Source organism: Mastomys coucha, unplaced genomic scaffold, assembly GCF_008632895.1.
Source record: "Mastomys coucha isolate ucsf_1 unplaced genomic scaffold, UCSF_Mcou_1 pScaffold9, whole genome shotgun sequence".
Lineage (NCBI taxonomy): Eukaryota > Metazoa > Chordata > Mammalia > Rodentia > Muridae > Mastomys > Mastomys coucha.
In genome coordinates, this window is record NW_022196915.1 from 3,306,596 (window position 1) to 3,321,691 (window position 15,096).

Genomic DNA, 15,096 nt, shown 5'->3' on the forward strand with positions numbered 1-15,096 from the left:
CACATTTGTTCCCTGCTGTTGCTATTTTATATGTCATTTCAGTCCTGCAGTTAGCTATAAAGCAAATCTTTTCTTTTTCCAGAGAGGAATAAGAGCTGCCTGAAGGGAAACCAGAATCAGAAGCATCCTTAAAATGACTGATTTACAATTGGCAAAAAGATTCAATATGAAAATTGTAGCTTTCCATTTTGAAGATAGGAGCCTTGCTTCTTACTCTAAAACTTCCCCCAAAGGCCCCCTACTGGCCAAGCGGAAAGGCTGCCATGAAGGAGATGCCTCTTTCTCAGAAACTACACTAAGTGGAAGGGGTGGATGCCAGTGGGTGTGGTGACAGAAGAGAGGAGCTAAGCAGGGGTGAGTAGCATTACAGTGAAAACCAGAAAACGTAACTTTTTATGCCACAACTCACCATTGCACTTGAGCTGCTCTAACGCAAAGGCAATTTTTAAATTCAGATGCCCTTATTCTAACATATAGGTCCCCTCCAGCAATTCCCCTGTGTCTGAACATTAACTTATTCTTTGCAATAAGGAAAATTACACCCACTGAAGAGAAATATTCTTATTGCCAAAGGATATAGGAGACCATGCAACCATCAGTGGAATAATGAAGATAAATCAAAGACTACCTGTCAACGACTCACATGTAGCTCATGTGTAGTTTTCAAAAGATTCACCCTTTTCTACAGGAAACATCTATCTATGTGGCTAAGTGAAAAGGACTCTATCTCTCAAAGAAGGGAAAAATTTACCCAGCTGGATGTGATGACAGGCCTCGAAGATGGCTCCATAGATCTTCACCTCTGAGTATTCCGTCTTTCATGCTATCCTCTCCCACAGTGTGTCACAACTGACCTGCTCACACAGAGCATGCAAGTGTGTGGGTTCCAGGGCTGACATTGTGATTTCTTTTTTCCTGTACGTTGTGTTTTTTTCCTCAGAGGGTTGTCAGCTTCTGTGGCTAAGAATGTTGATGAAGCCCCAGGAAAGAAACCCAAATACTAAAGAACCAACTTGTTAGATAAATGATTGAGCCACAGTGGATATGAATATTAGTGAAACTAGAGCCTTCAGTGGTATTCAGTTAGACTAACTCACTGCACACTAGACTGAGGAAAGTCTAGGGCCATTCAGCTCAGGAGTCTATGTTCAAACTACTGTAGTGTTTGAGATGTTTGTTAGACAATTGTGAGTCCTTTATGAAGAATCTACTGATGAACTCTTTCATCTTGTAACTCAATATTCATCAACCTGGCATTTTCCATGTCCTATATTCTGAAAGAGGTTCTAGCATCTATCACCCCATAAGGTGCCCAATCCAGTCCTAATGGAGACAAGTAATAGAAAATAGTAACATATACAGTAAAGATTAAGATGGGGTATACACAGGGTATTGTGAAGTTCTTGGCTAAGGGTGAAACCAACTGAATCTTAAAGCATAAGTAATGGCTAGTACAGAAAGGGACATTTACGGTCCTCTTCAACAGTCAAACTTAAGTATCAAAGTGAAGCCAAGGAAAGGGAGGAGGGAGCGAGCCATGGAGAAGAATGGACTCTTCATGTGAAAATATATAGAATTACAAGGTGAAAACTAAAGGCTGACTGGCAGTATCTGCAAAGAAAGGGAATTATACCTTAGTAAATGGTCCTTCCTAAAATAAAGATCTTTCTTTTTATAAAATCAAAGGTTTCAACAAGAGAACTGTAGTATAAATAAATGAAGACATGCATTTATTTCAAAATGAAGACAGTCTTCAGTTTTCTCCCCAGATTTCTGCCTTCATAGGACCACATGCTCATTTTTCCTTTTTGTGCTAGTGAAGTGACCATGCTTGCCACAGGGAAGCTGCTCAAGGCACTCTAAATCTCACTGAGTTTATTGATCTCTGCCGTGGTGATGTGTAACCTCCTCAAAACCCTCAGGTTCTTTTATACAGAGATGGGCTCTTACAGTCCACAGCAGTTATCACCTGGCATCACATCTGGAGCTATCACACATTGGTTCATCTGTCACCTTCCTGAATAGACTGAAGATCTAGTGTCTCAGTCTTGAATGACAAGTCTATTGTCCCCAAATTGATACAGTCTCGAAGACTCACAGAAATGACAATGTGCCTCTTTCTTTTTATTTCTTTTTCTCTCTTTCTTTTCTGAGACAGGGTCTCTGGTGAAACCTCAAATTTACAAGGTAGCTGAGGATAAGTTTGGAATGTGACCATCCTGTATCCACCTCAAAACCACTGAAGTGACAAAACATCCCCCATGTGTTCTGATGAGAGTTTGCACAGTGCTTGATGAACATAATGTTGTTGAGACAAACCTGAAGGTATTTACTTTGGCTTTCTTGTAAGAAGCTGGATCTGCAGGTAGCTCCCTAGGAGAAAGTTGTCTATATGAACAGCAGCAAAGAGGTTTCCATGAGATCCTAACCAGAAACTCCTCTTCACCCTGCTGATGCGAGCTTCGGGCAAGAAAACAAACCTGACCTTGGGGAGGAGCCAGAGCTGAAGAGATTGGGAGCCTCTTCTGACAGTGGCCTGGAAAAGGTCTTCCTTTGTGAAGAGTTGATCATTAGACTGGAGGACACAAGTCCTTGTAAGAGAATTGCTTAAAAGAAAAGAGAAATGGAGAACTGAGAGGGGCTTTATCCACCCCCAAGGGAGCCCACCTTTCAAGACTCACTTGAAGGCCCCAGAGAGCAAGGTGGTAGTGATTTAAGAACAAAGAGGTTTCCAGAACGCACACCTGTGCTAGGGGGTAGACAGCGTTTTGCTGACATTGTGGTTTCCCACAGTCTTCCATGGACAATGTGTGTGTCAATCCTCAAAGAATTTCAAAAGAAAAGAACAATGTCCTGGAAGAAAGGCCAACATAATGTTATTTGCTTACTTGACTGAATCATGTTCCTGTATCTAATTATAGACCTGAAGTTAGAAAAGTGATATTTTAATTCACAAAGAAAGGCAACTATATACAATATAATATTTGCTTCCAAACACCTGAAAGAAAGATATTTTTTAAAAAAAAGTTAATCAAAAAGAAAGGATAAATGTTTGATGAAATAGACACTTGTCTCAAACATGACAGAACACATACAAATAAACACCATTTTATATGTTCATACCTCTAAGAAACAGCCTGGCATGGTGGTGACCACTTTTAGGCTTAGCACTTAAGATGCATAGACAGGCAAATCTCTAAGTTCTAGGCCAGCCTGGTCTACAGAGAAAGCTCTAGTATAGACAGTGCTATACAGGGACACTGTAGCAACTGAACAAAAGAACAATAAAAAATAGCTTCCAGAATAAATACAGTCAAAATATTCATAGTTGGTCATCAAGCAAAAATATAATAAAACTCATTCAAAAGATCTTATGGCAAATAATTATGCCTAGACATTTAAAAAATAGTGTCTTGAAAAAAATGGTGAGAGCTGGACAAAGTATTAGATGAAATATGTACCATGCTATGTTACTTATGTCAAGTAAAGTCTCCCATGCTTTGAAAAATCAAAGGAATTAGTGTTATTCAGAGTTTCTTTTGGTAGGATTGATTTGTTTCTTAGTTTATATATAGTGTAGGAAAGTTTGCTTCATGTTCAACAAAAGTCAAAGCTTTTATAAGTTTGACTCAGGGTTGAAATATGAACCTTGAAAGAAAAAGATAAGTGAGGTGAGAATTGGCCAGACAGGTTGTGCTTCCCTATGTACTTATTCTACAAATTTCCTTGTATGATGTCGTCTGCCAGACTGTTAGACACTACAACTGGTAGACACTGTTGTCAACTCTGTTTGAAGGCTGAGAAAGTCAACTGAAGCTTCAGTTTCCTCTCACCCTGGGATGATAAACCCAAGTTTCTTTAGACTCCAATCTCCCCACCCAACAGCCAAATTCTATTCCTATGGTGTTTTAAATGAGAATGTCCCCTAAAGTGAAACTTCCTGGTTTCTTTGAAACTTAGTTATGTCATATGATGTTTTGCTGAAGCAGACATAGGAGAGGATGTTTTGCTGAAGCAGACCTATAAGAAGATGCATGATGTTTAGAAAAGATACAAATATGAACTCAAAGACAGTGGTAGGAGGTTCTGGCATTGGTTTGCCTTGCATCAAGTTTCTGATCTTTGCTTGTCATGACTTCATAGAGAGTAACTTGACGAAGAACTTCTCTTGATATTCCAATAGCTTCTTACCACTTCCATGGACTCTGGTCAACTGGCTGAGACTCATAGTTTCTTCTGGATTGAACTGCTGTTGCTGATTCATGACTGGTGATTGCCGAATAAACTAGATTGCCATTGTTGAGTGTTGGTGTTTTGCTACAGGCCTGGACTGGTGGCAATAAAGATTGGAATAGCCCCCAAAGAACTATTTCTAGAAAGTTCCACAACCCTGTTTCCTATTAATCTTTCTCTCTACTATTTTTGTTGGCTGGTGGACTAGAAAAGAGGTTTAAGTGTTTAAGAACCCTTATTAAAGTAGGTTTTGAAAAAAATCTAAGCCTATAGGTCCCCGTAGACTCACATATTTAAAGAGTTGGTTGCCAGCCAGTGGCACTGTTTGGGAAGCTTTAAGAAGTGTGGATTTGCTGGAAGAAGTATGTCACTGTAGGTTCTTTTTCAGAGCTTAAAGACTCCTGCCATTTCAGTTTGTTTCATGCTTGTAATTCAATATGTAAGCTCTCCGAATTCTGTTCCTATAGAATCTTAGACCTCAATAAGCCAAAATCAACCCTGTATTTCTTAACTTCTCATGGGTATGATGTTTTATCCCAATAACAAAACAATAACTAATACAGTGCTATACTGATTTCTAATGAAAATTAGTATGCATAGCCATGTATTTAGCAATGTTAAATGGTGATTTTCTTCCTTTCAAATTCTATCCTCTAAGGCAGAATGACAATAGCAAAGTCATGGAGTTTCCTTTGCCACCAATAATGAACTTACAGTATCTTTCCATCCTTCACCCAGTGAATGCTTATCAAGCAGCTACATGTGCAGGCTCTAATAAGAAGACAGCCTCATTCTCACCTTGAAGAAGCTGAGTCAGCACGATGCTAGTTTCCTAGTTTAATCTATATAATGCTTTATCTCTTTCACCTAAATCTGTATTTTAAAAGTAGACAGTAATGGCAACTGTGAATCCCAGGAAGAGTCAGCACTTGTCAGCATCATACATGCAGAGAATTGGGGGAAAATGTTTAAACTATTCATAGAAGATGAGTGGTGTGGAAGAATTTGTACTGCATTCAAAATCTTGAAGGTTTGAGCAGGTAAGTCCAATATCCACTGTCACATGTATGGCAAAAGCTAAGATTTGAAATAAAAATTCATTGCTCTCCCAAAGACTAATGCTAGATGTAACAATACTGTAATTATGTTGAAGGTACCATGTTGGAAAATATTCTTCAAAAGTGGAACCTCCCTTAAAGGACATCTGGATTCTAATGCTACTGGAGAAAGCATCTGGTCCTTGTCAAGCTCTATCTCCTGAGTTGTACATATGCCATTATGCTTGTAATAGTGAAGTGGACTTTGGTTGTGCTAATAGCACAGGATATACATACATACATATATATATGTATATATATATACATATATGTGTGTGTATGTATGTGTATGTATATGTATGTATAGGTATAGGTATATATATCTATACATATATATCCTTAGTGTCTACCTATGCATTCATTGAGAATATTTAGAAAGATTTGGACTCAGTCAGATCTCCACTACCATCTTTAGCCTGGGTCCCTCTGTCTTTGATCCTGGGAGAATGTCAGCTGATTCTAAAGCCCTTGCCCTTTTAACCACTTCCTTTTTGATTGTTCCCCTGAATTCTTTCTAGAATCTGCATCCAAAGTGGAGAAAAATGTGCATATACCTTGACATTCAAATATAATATGCTTTCATGGAAAACAATAACCTCCCCTAAAATACTTTACAATTCATTACAGCCCAGGTGGTTTCACTATGAAACTCGAAAACCCATCACATAAAAAGCTCTAACTGCACATGTAAACAGCTGCATTCTCTAAGTGGGACCTAATGTCGATTCATGTCTCTCAATTCATTTGATTACTGGCTGTATTGTAGCAAATGAAATGCTGGGAAGTTGAAATGAGAAGTGACTGCACTGTTGCCTGCTTTATGAGTTTCATAACATTCACTTAAGACACTATCTCATGACAGTAGCTTTCCTGTATCCATAGGAAACATCTTTTCTTTGTCTTCTGAAGCAGGCTAGAATCATGACCCCTGGCCCATCTATTTCTAAAATAATCATATGAAATGAAACTGTTTTTTTGTTTCCCTTCAGTCAGTTGACATTACATCTTCTAAATAAGCCTGTGCTGGATTATTCCAAGGTCAGTTTCCTAGTTTTGATATGGACCTCCAGTGCTGGGTTCTTGGTCTCAGGCAGGGAATTTCTGTATACAGTTAATTATTCATAATTTTCAAGTGTTCTGGTGTGTGTGTGTGTGTGTGTGTGTGTTTGTGTATGGGTACCAGAGCACACATGTGGAAGTGAGAGGAAAACTTTGTAAAATGAGTCTTTTCCTTCCATGGGATGCAGCGACCAAATTGATATCACCAGAATTGCTAGGCCAGTACCTTTACCTGATGAGCTATCTCACTAGCCTCCTTTTAAAGTGTTTTGGGTGTTTGGGGGTTTTTTTGGGGGAGGGGGTTGAAAGATAGGGTGGTATGTATGAGCAGAGATACAAGAGGCAAGTTATGCAGATATATTGCCCAAAGACTTAAATTCTAGTGTTTTCTTTTTTCATAGTTTTTTATTGGATATTTTTGTTATTTACATTTCAAATGTTATCACTTTTCCTCATTTCCCTTATCCCATGCCCCTACCCCACTCAGTAATCCACTTACTCCTGCTTCCCTTTCCTGGCATTCCCTTACACTGGGGCATCCAACCATCACAGGACCAAGGACCTATCCTCCCATTGATGACCAACAAGGCCATCCAATGCTACATATATGGTTGAAGCCATGGGTCCCTCCATGTGTACTCTTTGGTTGGTGGTTTAGTCCCTGGGAGCTCTGGGGTTACTGGTTGGTTCGCATTGTTTTTCCTCCTATGTGGCTGCAAACACATTCAGATCCTTGGATCCTTTCTCTAGCTCCTCCATTGGGAACCATGTACTCAGTTCAATGGTTGGGGGAGAGCATCCACCTCTGTACTTGTCAGGCACTGGCAGAGCCTCTCAGGAGACAGCTATATCAGGCTTCTGCCAGCAAGAACTTGTTGGCATCCACAATAGTGTCTGGGTTTGGTAACTTTATATGGGATGGATCCCGAGGTAGGGCAGTCTCTGGATGACATTTCCTTCAGTCTCTGCTCCACATTTTGTCTCTGCAACTCCTTCTATGGATATTTTGTTCCCCTTTTAAGAATGAATAAAGTATCCACACTTTGGTTTTCATTCTTCTTGAGCTTCATATGGTCTGTGAGTTGTATCATGGGTATTCAGAGTTTCTGGGCTAATATCCACTTATCAGTGAGTGCATACCATGTGTGTACTTTTATGATTGGGTTGCCTCACTCAGGGTGATATTTCCTAGTTCCATCCATTTGCCTAAGAATTTCATGAGTTCATTGTTTTTAATTGCTGAATAAAATGTGTAAATCTACAACATTTTCTGTATCCATCCCTCTGTTGAGCAACATCTGGGTTCTTTCCAGCTTCTGGCTATTATAAATGAGGCTGCTATGAACATAGTGGAGCATGTGTCCTTATTACATGTTGGAGCATCTTCTGGGTATATGCCCAGGAGTGGTATAGCTGGGTCCTTGGGTAATAATATGTCAGATTTTCTGAGGAACCTCCAAACTGATTTCCAGAGTGGTTGTACCAGCTTGCAATCCCACCAACAATGGAGGAGTGTTCTTCTTTCTCTACATCCTCACCAGAATCTGCTGTCACCTGAGTTTTTGATTTTATCCATTCTGACTGGTGAGGTGGAATCTCAGGGTTGTTTTGATTTGTAATTCCCTGATGACTAAGGATGTTGAATATTTCTTTAGGGGAATCTCTGCCATTCAATATTCTTCAGTTGAAAATTCTTTGTTTAGCTCTATTCCCCCATATTTTAATGGGATTATTTGGTTCTCTGGAGTCTAACTTCTTGAGTTCTTTGTATATATTGAATATTAGCCCAGATATAGGATTGGTAAAAATCTTTTCCCAATCTGTTGGTTGCCATTTTGTCCTATTGATAGTGGTTTTTTTTGCCTTACAGAAGCTTTGCAAATTTATAAGGTCCCATTTGTCAATTCTTGATCTTGGAGCACAAGCTATTGGTGTCCGGTTCAGGAAATTTTCCCCTGTGCCCATGTGCTTGAGGCTCTTCCCCACTTTGTTTTCTATTAGTTTCAGTGTAACTGGTTTTATGCAGAGGTCCATGATCCACTTCGACTTGAGCTTTGTTACAAAGAGATAAGAATGGATCAATTTGCATTCTTCTAATGCTAATCCTGAGTTGAACCAGCACCATTTCTTGAAAATTATGTCTTTTTTCCACTGTAGGGTTTTAACTTATTTGTCAAAGATCAAGTATGTGGGTTCATTTCTAGGTCTTCAATTCTATTCCATTGCCCTACCTGCATGCCACTGTACCAATACCATGCAGTTTTTATTACAGTAGCACCATGATATAGCTTTAGGTCAGGAATGATGATTCTGCCAAAAGTTCTTTTATTGTTGAAAATAGTTTTCACTATCCTCGATTTCTTATTATTCCAGATAAATTTTCAAATTACTCTTTCTAACTCTATCAAGAATTGAGATGGGATTTTGATGGGGAATGCATTGAATCTGTAGATTGCTTTTGGCAAGATGTTCATTTTTACTAATTAATCCTGCCAATCCATGAGCATGGGAGATCTTTCCATCTTCTGAGAATGTTCTCGATTTCTTTATTCAGAGACTTGAAAATTCTCTTATAAATTCTGTTATACAGATATTTCACTTGCTTAGTTAGAGTCACACCAAGGTATTTTATATTATTTGTGACTATTGTGAAGGGTGTTGTTTCTCTAATTTCTTTCTTAGCTTCTTTATCCTTTGAGTAGAGGAAGGCCACTAATTTGTTTGAGTTAATTTTATATCTAGCCATTTTGCTGAAGTTTTTTTTTTTACCAGGTTTAGGAGTTTTCTGGTGGAATTTTTGGGGTCACTTAAGTATCCTATCATATCACCTGCAAATAGTGATACTTTGACTTCTTCCTTTCCAAGTTGTATCCCTTGGAACTACTTTTGTTGTCTAATTGCTATGACTAGGACTTGGAGTACTACATTGAATAGGTGGGGAGAGAGTGGGCAGCCTTGTCTAGTCCCTGATTTTAGTGGGATTTCTTCAAATTTCTCTCCGTTTAGTTTGATATTAGCTACTGGTTTGCTGTATATTGCTTTTACTATGTTTAGGTATGGGCCTTGAATTCCTGATCTTTCCAAGACTTTTATCATGAAGGGGTGCTGGATTTTGTCAAATGCTTTTTCAGCATCTAATGAAATGATCATGTGTTTTTTTAATTTGAGTTTGCTTATATAGTGGATTACTTTGATGAATTTTCATATATTGAACCATCCCTGTATCTCTAGGATGAAGCCTACTTGATCATGATGGGTAGTCAATTTGATGTGTTCTTGGATTCAGTTTTTGAGAATTATATTGAGTAGTTTTGCATCAATATTCATAAGGGAAATTTGTCTGAAGTTCTCTTTCTTTGTTGGGTCTTCTTCTAATTTAGGTATCAGAATAACTGTGGCTTCATAGAATGAATTGGGTAGTATTTCTTCTGTTTCTATTTTGTGGAATAGTTTGAAGAGTATTGGTATTAGGTCTTCTTTGAATGTCTGATAGAATTCTGCACTAAAACCATCTGGTCCTGGGCTTTTTTGTATGGGAGACTATTGATGACTGCTTCTATTACCTTAGTGGTTATGGGACTATTTAGATTGTTTAATTTTGGTACCTGGTATCTGTCTAGAAAATCATCCATTTCATACAGATTTTCCAGTTTTGTTGAATATAAGCTTTTGTAGTAGGATCTGATGATTTTTTGGATTTCCTCTGTTTCTCTTGTTATGTATCACTTTTCATTTCTGATTTTGTTGATTTGTATACTTTCTCTGTGCATTCTGTTTAGTCTGGCTAAGTGTTCTATCTTGTTGATTGTCTCAAAGAACCAGCTCCTGGTTTGGATGATCCTTTGTATAGTTCTTTTTGTTTCTACTTGGTTGATTTCATTCCTGAGTTTGATTATTTGTTCCCATCTACCCTTCTTGGGTATATTTGCTTCTTCTTGTTCTAGAGCTTTCAGATGTTCTGTCAAGCTGGTAGTATATGCTCTCTCCAGTACCTTTTTGGAGGCACTCAGAGCTATGAGTTTTCCTCTTAAGACTGCTTTCATTGTATCTCATAAGTTTGAGTATGTTGTGGCTTCATTTTCATTAAGTTCTATAAAGTCTTTAATTTCTTTTTTTATTTCTTCCTTGACCAAGTTATCATTGAGTAGAGTGTTGTTCAGCTTCCATATGTATGTGGGATTTCTATTGTTTTTGTTTTTATTGAAGATCAGCCTTAGTCCTTGGTGATCTGATAAGATAGATGCAGTTATTTCAGTATTCTTGTATCAGTTGAGGACTGTTTTGTGATCAATTATATAGTCAATATTGGAGAAAGTACCATAAGGTGCTGAGAAGAAGGTATATTCTTTTGTTTTAGGATAAAAATTTCTATAGATATCTGTTAAATTCATTTGGTTAAAAACTTATGTTAGTTTTACTGTGTATTAGTTTAGTTTCTGTCTCCATGATCTGTTCATTGATGAGACTGGGGTGTTGAAGTCTCCCACCATTATTGTGTGAGGTGCAATATGTGCTTTGAGCTTTAGTAAAGTTTCTTTTATTAATGTTGGTATTCTTGTATTTGGAACATAGATATTCAGAATTGAGAGTTCTTGGAATATTTTGTTTTCCTTTGATGAGTATGAAGTGTCCTTCCTTATCTTTTCTGATGAGTTTAGGTTGAAAGTCAATTTTATTCGATATTAAAATAGCTACTCCAGCTTGTTTCTTGGGACCATTTGCCTGGAAAATTGTTTTCCAGCCTTTTACTCTGAGGTGGTGTCTTTCTTTGTCACTGAGGTGGGTTTGCTGTATGCAGCAAAATGTTGAGTCTGTTTGTGTACCCAGTCTGATAGTCTATGTCTTTTTATTGGAGAATTGAGTCCATTGATATTAAGAGATATTAAAGAATAGTGATTGTTACTTCCTGTTTTTTTTATGTTATTTTTATGTTTGTGTAGTTATCTTCTTTTGAGTTTATTGAAAGAAGATTATTTTCTTGCTTTGTCTAGGGTGTAGTTTCCCTCTTTGTGTTGGAGTTTTCCATTTATTATCCTTTGAAGAAAAGGATGTGTGGAAATATATTGTTTAAATTTGGTTTTGCCATGTAGTATCTTAGTATCTCCATCTATGATAATTGAGAGTTTTGCTGGGTATAGTAGCCTGGCTTGGCATTTGTGTTCTCAGGATTTGTATGATATCTGCCCAGGATCTTCTAGATTTCATAGTCTCTGGTGGGAAGTCTGGTATAATTCTGATAGGTCTGCTTTTATATGTTACTTGACCATTTTTCCTTTACTGATTTTAATATTTTTTGTTTGTTTTGTGCATTTGGTATTTTGACTATTATGTGACAGGAGGAATTTCTTTTCTGGTCCAATCTATTTGGAATTCTTTTTTGTTTTGTTTTGTTTTGTTTTGATTTGATTTTTTCTGAGAGGAATTCTCTGTTTAGCTCTGGCTGTCTTGGAACTCACTCTGTAGACCAGGCTGACTTTGAACTCGGAAATCCACCTGCCTCTGCCTCCCAAGTTCTGGGATTAAAGGCATATGCCATCACTACCTGGCTTATTTGGAATTCTTTAGGCTTCTTGTATTTTCATGGACATCTCTTTCTTTAGGTTAGGGAGATTTTCTTCTATAATTTTGTTGAAGATATCTACTGGCCCTTTAAGTTGGGAATCTTTGCTCTCTTCTATTCCTATTATCCTTAGGTTTGGTCTTCTCATTGTGGCTTGGATTGCCTGGATATTTTGATTTAGGATCTTTTTGCATTTTTCATTTTCTTTGACTATTGTGTCAATGTTTTCTATGACATCTTCTCTACCTGAGATTCTCCCTTCTATCTCTTACATTCTTTTGGTGATGGTTGCATCTATGACTCCTGATCTCTTTACTAGGTTTCCTCTCTCCAGAGTTGTCTCCCTTTGTTTGTACTGTGATTTCTTTATTTGTACTTCCATTTTTGGATGCTGGTTGATTTTGTTCAATTCCTCCACCTGTTTGGTTATGTTTTCCTGTAATTCTTTAAGGGATTTTTGTGTTTCCTCTTTAAGGGCTTCTACCTGTTCACTTGTGCTCTCTTTTATTTCTTTAAAGGAGTTATTTATTTCCTTCTTAAAGTCCTCTATCAGCTTCATGAGATGTGATTTTAAATCCAAATCTTTCTTTTTCTGGTGTGTTGGGATATTCAGAACTTGCTTTGGTAGGATAACTGGATTCTGATAATGCCAAGTAGACTGGGTTTTTTTTTTTTTTTTTTTTTTTTTTTTGGTAAGCTTCTTGTGTTTGCCTTCTGCCATCTGGTTATTTCTGGTGTTAGTTGGTTTTTTTTGTCTCTGGCTGGAGCTTGTCCTCCTGTGGGACTCTAAGCCTGTGTTAGCACTCCTGGGAGACCAGCTTTCTTCTGGTTGGACCTGTGGACAGAGGGCTGTGGAATAAACCCAGCTCCTAGGATCAGATGGTGACTGGAAGAATCCTGTCCCAGTTGTCCCACTGTCCCTGTGTCCTGTGGGATCCTGGCAGGTCCTGCTTTCAACAGTAATTGGAGAGAAAATGGCAATCTCAACTCTGAGTCTGGGAGTGAGAACACTCCTGGGAGACCAGCTCTCCCCTGGCTGGACCTGTGTACAGAGGGCTGTGGAACAGCCTTAGCTCTCAGGTGCACCTGGGTGATGCTTTCTACTGTAGTTGTTAATGTATATACCTTGTGAGTGAGGCAGGGCTTAAGGGCCTCTGAGATCTTGTCTGTACTAACCCCCGGAACCACATGAACTAAAGACTAGCTTAACACCTCTATAGACAGAAGTCCTGAGACTTCTAGTCTTCAATGACACCTATCATGCTGGTAAATCTTTCTGAACACAACTTAAGCATCACAGCTAATTAGAAGCATACTAAATTAAATTCCTAAAGTATCCAGTTCTAACTGTGGGAATCTGTGGATGCTCTTTGGTCTTTGCAGTGGTGATTAAGCTAAGATGTGCCCTCAAGGGGGAAGATCACCTTAATTATTTGGATGGGCCTAAAAGCAATCCAAACTGTGTTATTCAGGCAACAGACTGTGGTTCCATAAGATCCCACATAGTCACTTGCACAGGAGATGGAAACATGAAGATGCTTGGGTAGGGATTTCATAATTCCAACCTTGAAGACAAAGGAGACCAACAATCCCTAAGACAGAAATGCTAAAAGAACATTATAAAAGAATCTTATAAGGGAGGAAGGGTGTGTTTTGGCTGAAGATTTCAATAATGGTTGGAAAGCATGATGAAGAAACTCAAGTTATGTATGTGACAAGATACATTATAGATGCTTGTCACATCCCAGCAGAGTAGGAACCATAGAAAGCAGCAGGAATAGGGAACATATGATCGTCAAAGTCTCACACCTAGTGACCAGCCACCAGCTAGGCTCACCTTCTAAATAATCCACATTTTCCAAAAATGGCATGACCATCTAGATCAAGTATTCAAGACATGAGCACAAACTATAACACAGAGAACTCAGCACATGTCTCTGTTCTGCTTCTGTTAAAGTTCCGGTGTTCAATTGGGGTGAGAGCGTATTCTTGGGAGTCAGTAAATTCTATCACATAGTACAGCTACATGTTTGATAGCTAAAGTCCATCCATCTTGGTGCATGGCTCCAAGTTGGCCCTTCCATTTCTCATATGTTGACAGATTTCCCTAGAATACTAACTGCTGGTTTATTAGTCAACAGTACCAACATCACCTAGAAATGGTTAAAATTCAGCTGCCTACCAGTTGGTAGTGAGAATTCCAGCCTTTAGGAGGGAGAAGCAAGTAGATATCTGGGAACAAGGATTGCTTACTCTAAATGAGTTCCAGAATAGTCATGGCTACACATACACAGAAAGAGAGAAAAAGAGAGAGAGAGGAAGAGAGAGAAAGAGAGAGAGAGAGAGAGAGAGAGAGAGAGAGAGAGAGAAAGAGAGAGAAAGAGAGAAAGAGGGAGAGAGGGAGGAAGGAAGAAAGGAAGAAAAAGAGAAAGAAAAAGAAAAAGAAAATGCAGACTACTATGTCCCACCATAGATTGTACATGTCACCAAGGTCTCTAGAGACTGTGTTGTAGGCACTAAAGTATAAAAAATTGTTTATCTAGGAATCAAAAAATCATATTGATATAGTCTCAAGCCACTGAATCTAAGCATCCTTGTGGCTATGACCTGAAATCCTAACTATACTGGATATAAAAGTAGAAGGAATAAGAATTTGAGGTCAGCCAGGGTAACTTAGCAAGACTCAGTCTCAAAAATAAACAAAAGGACTGGAGAATAGAACAATGGTACGGTGCTTGCCTATCATATGTGATGCCATTGGTTCAATACCTAGTATGAAATTAATGAATAAATGCTTAGCCCACATGTTGTCCATGACTGTCTGTAAGTATCATCATGAGGGAAAATCTTATTGTTTTACAGACATCTTAATCTATGTTCACAGCATCTCCCACCCTGACTGGCAAGAGATTATTTTGCCATAACACATCCCCCTAATAACACTGCACAATTATTTAAGAAATAGAGATGGTGTCTTTTGCATAGCATTTGCTGAAAGACAGCTTTTATTTGGTGCCCTATTTGCCAGCTTCACATTGCATCCTGCAAGCTATGTGACTGCCCTGACAGCAAAGGATGAGCTTCTTTCAGCCCAGCTAGGCTTTCTGTTAGCTGTTGTTTGCTGAGATGCCTTCCCCAGGACCCATT